We start from the raw sequence: 7,320 nt of genomic DNA on the forward strand, positions 1-7,320 counted from the left end.
CGAAGACTGACACGATGGACACGATGGACAGAAGGACACGATGGACAGAAGGACACGATGGACACGATGGACACGATGGACCGATGGACACGATGGACAGAAGGACACGATGGACCGATGGACAGAAGGACCGATGGACACGATGGACACGATGGACAGAAGGACCGATGGACCGATGGACACGATGGACCGATGGACAGAAGGACCGATGGACCGATGGACACGATGGACCGATGGACACGATGGACCAAAGGACTGATGGACAGAAGGACCGATGGACCGATGGACACGGTGGACCAATGGACTGATGGACAGAAGGACCGATGGACCGATGGACACGATGGACCAAAGGACTGATGGACAGAAGGACCGATGGACACGATGGACAGATGGACCGATGGACAGAAGGACACGATGGACACGATGGACACGGTGGACCAAAGGACTGATGGACAGAAGGACCGATGGACACGATGGACACGATGGACACGATGGACACGGTGGACCAAAGGACTGATGGACAGAAGGACCGATGGACACGATGGACAGATGGACCGATGGACACGATGGACACGATGGACCGATGGACAGAAGGACACGATGGACACGATGGACACGGTGGACACGGTGGACACGGTGGACAGATGGACCGATGGACACGATGGACAGATGGACCGATGGACAGAAGGACACGATGGACACGATGGACACGGTGGACCAAAGGACTGATGGACAGAAGGACCGATGGACACGATGGACAGATGGACCGATGGACAGAAGGACACGATGGACACGATGGACACGGTGGACCAAAGGACTGATGGACAGAAGGACCGATGGACACGATGGACAGATGGACCGATGGACACGATGGACACGATGGACCGATGGACAGAAGGACACGATGGACACGATGGACACGGTGGACACGGTGGACACGGTGGACCGATGGACACGATGGACACGATGGACGGGTGGACGGGTGTAATGAAGCTACTCAGAGACTTTGTGGATCCAAATTATCCAGAAAACAGAAACAGAAGTTAGTTCAGAGGAAAAGAGGAAGGAGAACATGAAGAACATGAAGGAGAACATGAAGGAGAACATGAAGAAGAACATGAAGGAGAACATGAAGAAGAACATGAAGGAGAACATGAAGGAGAACATGAAGGAGAACATGGAGAAGAACACGAAGGAGAACATGAAGGAGAACATGAAGAAGAACACGAAGAAGAACCCAAAGAGGAACACAAAGAACATGAAGGAGAGATGGAGGCAGCAGGATGATGATGATGATGATGATGATGATGATGATGATGATGATGAAGGTTTATGTGTAGATTAACTGATGAGTGATTTACAGACTTTGAGGCCAAACTGTTGATGAGGAACATGAACAACCCTGACCCTCCTGCAGCTGTTTTATATTTAGACGCTTAAAGACGAATGTTTCCTGTTTTTCTCTCAGTGTGAAAATAAATGATGTCATTAAACCAGCAACGAGCCGTTAATGAGTTTCTCCTTTTCTAACGTTCAACAGTTCAGTGAGTTTAAATACGTTAACGTTCATGGAGCAGAGCTGATGAACCCTGACTGACGACATCTAACTTCTAAATGTTTGGTTTTATTTTCACAGTTTAGAGACGAGTCATTAAAACTGAATAATTCAACTGTTATCGGAGACTGACTTTGACCTCCATGATGTCACTGAGCTGTAGTCTAGTATTCAGGTTCATTAACAGCTTTCAGCCACTAGGAGGAGCTCCTAATGTTTCCTGCTGCCCTCTGCTACTTTGACTCGGTAGTAAGTTAGCCTGCTAGCTAGCTGACTGGTAGTAAGTTATCCTGCTAGCTAGCTGACTGGTAGTAAGTTAGCCTGCTAGCTAGCTGACTGGTAGTATGTTAGCCTGCTAGCTAGCTGACTGGTAGTAAGTTAGCCTGCTAGCTAGCTGACTGGTAGTATGTTAGCCTGCTAGCTAGCTGACTGTAGTAAGTTATCCTGCTAGCTAGCTGACTGGTAGTAAGTTAGCCTGCTACCTAGCTGACTGGTAGTAAGTTATCCTGCTAGCTAGCTGACTGGTAGTAAGTTAGCCTGCTAGCTAGCTGACTGGTAGTAAGTTATCCTGCTAGTTAGCTGACTGGTAGTAAGTTAGCCTGCTAGCTAGCTGACTGGTAGTAAGTTAGCCTGCTAGCTAGCTGACTGGTAGTAAGTTATCCTGCTAGCTAGCTGACTGGAGGGAACATGATGCAGACGAAGACACACTAAAGTCCAGCGTGGTTTAAAAGCTTCCAGAAAGTAAAGGATAATGTTGTCAGGTGTGAAATATGTGGAGCAGAGTTGAGCTACGGTGGCTTCACATGGACTAAAAGCTGCTGTCTGCTGTGACGGTTGCTAAGGGAGACGGACCTGACACTAATCACCACACTAGTACGTTAACAGAGAGAAAGCTAACGTTACGTCTCTCATTGCTAACATGATGTAAAGGAAATGCTCAGCAGTGTTTAAGACGGGGAGAAAATAATTCCTCCCTTCCTTCCTTCTTCCTCCCTTCCTTCTTTCCATCCTTCCTTCCTCCCTTCCTTCTTTCTTCCTCCCTTCCTTCCTCCTTTCCTTCCTTCCTTCCTTCCTCCCTTCCTTTCCTCCTTCCCTTCTTCCTTCCTCCTTTCCTTCCTTCCTTCTTCCTCCCTTCCTCCCTTGACTCTAGGACACCAGGAGGGTTAAAGTAGGAGGTCTGATGTCACTGGCTAAGCTGTCAGGTGTTCACAGGTTCTTCCTCCCTCCCTTCCTCCCTTCCTCCTTTCCTTCCTTCTACCTCCCTTCCTCCCTTCCTCCCTTCTTTCCTTCCTCCCTCCCTTCCTCCCTTGACACTAGGAGGGTTAAAGCAGGGGTCTGGTGTCTCTGGCTCAGGTGTTCTCAGGTGTTCAGAGATCAGAGGCGGCTGTGTGGGAGCCGGAGCCGCGTCTCCTGGATCCTCGGGGCTCGTTAACTGGAACGCCGCCTCGCTGATTTATTACAAACATTTCGACGCCCACGAGCGGCTGGAGAGAAGCAGGCGGCGTGAGACGCATTAGGACATGAAATGAGTCGAGAACACAGCTCGAGGCGGTTTAATCAGAGCGGGCCGAGAAACTATGAGCCTCTGATTAAGATGTGCTCGGTGCTTCCTCTCAAACAGCATCTGCATCTTTATGTCTACCAAGTATTAAAAGCATCCTTCCTGTGTCCGTCGCCATGGTTACGGGCCAGGGTGTTTTATTGTTATGTTATGTTCATTACCGAGGTGAACTGGAGTACATGTATGCATCATGAGAGGTGGGGGGGAGGTGGGGGGGTGGGGGGGCGGGCATGAACCGATCACAGCATGGCAGGAATGAAACACAAACTGCTTCATCGTGTTTTTACATAAAGAGGAAAAATCAAGTAAAGACAGGAAGCTTTAAACGAGTATGAGAAGCTGTTTGTTAGAGAGGAAAGAAGGTAGGAGGGAGGGAGGAAGGAAGGAAAGAAGGACAGAGGAAAGAAGGACAAAGGAAAGAAGGAAGGGAGGAAGGAAGGACGGAGGAAAGAAGTAAGGAAGGAAAGAAGGTAGGAGGGCGGGAGGAAAGAAGGAAAGAAGAAAGGGGGATGGAGGAAGGAAAGAAGGTAGGAGGGTGGGAGAAAAGAAGGACAGAAGGAAAGAAGGACACAGGAAAGAAGGAAGGGAGGAAGGAAGGACGGAGGAAAGAAGTAAGGAAGGAAAGAAGGTAGGAGGGTGGGAGGAAATAGAGAAGAAGGAAAGAAAGAGAGAAGCAAACATGAGAAACATTAAAGCTTCAAAACATGAAGCGGCTTCATGAGGCGCGCCGGCCCTTTAACGCTGACGTTAGCATTTAGCTGGAAGCTAATCTCACTCTTCTTCAGTCAATCTAACTTTTCCACATTTCTTCTAATTCTCATTAAATTCATGTTTCCGTGTCGTAATGAAAACATTAAATGTCAGCTGCTGTCTTCAGACTTTACTGGAACAGTTTTAACCTCATTAACTCCTCCCACTGTCTCTCTCTGCATGGTGACAGAAGCATGAAGCCTCCAAATGTTCTTTTAGAGATCAGAGTGAACTCTCTGATGATAGAAACAGAGCAGAGGATCTCAGACTGAGAGCTGAGAGCTGAGAGCTGGCTCCGTTTACAGACGTCCACCTTCACACGTGCAGCCGGCGGCGAGTATTCAGACACTTTTATTTTCAGAGGATCTTCAAAGAGACGCTGCTCTGCTTCTGCTTCTGTTTCACCTCGAGTGTTTCTGACAGTTTCTAGAAAAAACAAAGTTATGCAGACGATCACTGACGTTTCAGGTCCACAATAAGACGAATAAACTAATAAACTCATTTGTAATTAGGCATGGGCTGGTATGAGATTCTGGCGGTATGATAACCATAAGAAACAATATCACGGTTACACGGTATGGCGGTATTGCGCAATATCTCTAAAATGTTCTTAAAAAGAAGAAAAATAAAGACAGACGTGTTAATTTAACCTGAATCTGTAATGACAGTGTGAGGGGTCGTGATACTCTACGCTGCAGCTGCTCCACCTGAGGGATTCCTGACCTGCACTTCCTGTCTCTGACAAGCACTTCCTGTCTCTGACCAGCACTTCCTGTCTCTGACCAGCACTTCCTGTCTCTGACCAGCACTTCCTGTCTTTGACCAGACAATAAACAGCTCATACCTCAGGAACAATACGACAGAGCATTTGGCGATTTCGGTTATCGTGACTTTTTCAAATCGCGGTGAACACGGTTATCATCTCATGCCTAAATGTAATTGTCTCTTTTTTCTCTGCGTATTTAAAACGTCCTCTACGCTGGATCGCTGTTGCCATGGTGATTACAGAGGTTTGTAGAAACGCTGTCATACCACTGATAGGACCGACGGTGGCAGCAGAGAGCAGCGTTTCATTAGAAGAAGAAGAAGAAACGATGGCGGACAGCAGCACGCTTGTTAGGATTTAAACTGTTGAAATCGAATCTATCTGTCGGTTGTGTGTAGCCGATTTGCATTGTCTGTGCAGCTATTTTTGCTCTTTGTCGGTATGTCTGTTTATATTGTTTATTGTCATTATCGCTAATATATATATATATTTATTTTTTGAACATTATTTTTATTGAACATTTTCAAAATTATGACAGTCCAGTCCAGTGAATACACAGTATATGAGGTACGTAGCAGAGTACATCACATCACAGCAATGATCTCAAAGGTCCTTGTAAATCTTCCTACTTAGACAGTTGCAGTCTGAGTTTCCAGGTAACTTAACACTTCACTGTAAAAAGGTCTCTCTGACCATTAATGCGAAACCTTAGTCTTTCCAGAGAGACATAGTCCGAAATCAAAGACTTCCACAGATGCATTGAAGGAGGTTCATCTCCTACCCATTTGTTCATAACGGCCTTACGACCCAACATAAGCAAAAACTGTATGGTGTTCTTATGTGATCTTAGTGAGCCAGGGATATATCCCAATAAACATAATATTGGATTAGGCTGTAGTTGCTGTCTAACTATCACACTAACCTCGTCACATACAGTTTGCCAAAACCGCTGAATTATCGCTAATATTTTTATTAATTTAATTTTGTTTGTTTTTTCATTATAAACATTTTTATGGGTTAGGGTTAGGGTTAGTGCGTGTGTGAAGCATTGGTGTTTCTAGATGTTCTCGTGCTGTATGTGTGTAAAAAGTAAAATCCAATAAAAACATTCAAATACTAAACGGTTGAAATCTGCTTTAATAAACTAAATATAATAAATGAAATAAACTAGATATCTTTTTGGTTTTCTGTGTCTTGACTTATCGTCTGTCCTCTGCACATGCTCAGTAGGAGGAGAATCAAACATTTGGGCGTTGTAATACATCTTTTATCTCTTTTACGCCTCTCCATCGCTTCACTCCTGTTACTACACAGTTACTGTCTTTTAACTTTAAGACCTGCTGAGAGTCTCTGAGCTGCTGTCTGCTGGGACGGTCGCTGAGGTTTGATGGTGATGGGAAAATACAAATATCTTATATTCATTCTTACATTTGTCTAATCAGGTTCCAGCATTATATTCAGTTTATTGGTGATTGTACTTTTATGCATTATATTAGTTTGTGTTAGGATAGTTAGCGTGACTTCTCTTCATCTTTATGACTAGTAGTGATTAAAAGTGTATGTGTTATACTTTGCATTCCACACATGTAGAGTTATTGTGCTTGTAAGAGGCCACAGTGCACCTAACCCTAACCCTTACTGGGTGCTGGGCCACATTAGAAGGTCAAGAAGTTAATACTTGCTCTTTGCTGCAGTAAATTTCCATCATGTGTTATGAACTGTTTTGACTAAGAGAATGAGAAGGTTGCAGTAGTGGGAGAGACTCGGAGCGGAGACGGAGCGGAGACGGCCTCGGGAGGGAAACAGCCCACTACCTGGCGCCCTGATAACACTTGTTGATAAAGATGATTTCCTAGTCTTGTTAGGTATGTATCCCAGATAGCAAAACTCTTTCGGCCCATATCTGGCCCACACCTGACATGTTCATCCGGCCCACATACAGCATGGAATGATGGCACTTGGGCGGTCCGCTCATGTTTGCCAAAAGTGGGCCATAACCAAGCCATCACAATGCCAGATGTCAACCAAAAACACACCAAATAAACCAGTTCGGCCAAGACTGGCCCAAATATGTTTCAACAAAGGTGGGCCAAGTATGTTTCCTTATATGTGGGCCTCTTTAGGCTCACATCCGGATTAGTCCACCACACACGGTGACACGGTGGTGTGCTTCCTGTCTTCTTTTCCTTCCTTCCTTCCTTCCTTCTGTCCTTCCTCCCTTTCTTTCCGTCCTTCTTTCCTTCCATTTTTCTTCCCTGTCTTCTTTTCCTTACTTCCTCCCACCATTTCTTCCTTCCTTCCATCTGTCCTTACTTCCTCCCTGCCTTTCTTCCTTCCTTCCATCTGTCCTTACTTCCTCCCTGCCTTTCTTCCTTCCTTCCATCTGTCCTTACTTCCTCCCTGCCTTTCTTCCTTCCTTCCATCTGTCCTTACTTCCTCCCTTTCTTTCTTTTTTCCTTCTTTCCTTCCTTCCTTCCACCCTGCCTTTCTTCCTTCCTTCCTCCCTGCCTTTCTTCCTTCCTTCCTCCCACCATTTCTTCCTTCCTTCCATCTGTCCTTACTTCCTCCCTTTCTTTCTTTTTTCCGTCCTTCGTTCCTTCCATCTTTCCTACCTGTCTTCTTTTCCTTTCTTCCTTCCTTCCTCCCTGCATCCGGATTAGTCATTGCCATACTTGCCATATTCGTTTT

This window comes from Scomber japonicus, chromosome 3 (genome assembly GCF_027409825.1).
Source record: "Scomber japonicus isolate fScoJap1 chromosome 3, fScoJap1.pri, whole genome shotgun sequence".
Lineage (NCBI taxonomy): Eukaryota > Metazoa > Chordata > Actinopteri > Scombriformes > Scombridae > Scomber > Scomber japonicus.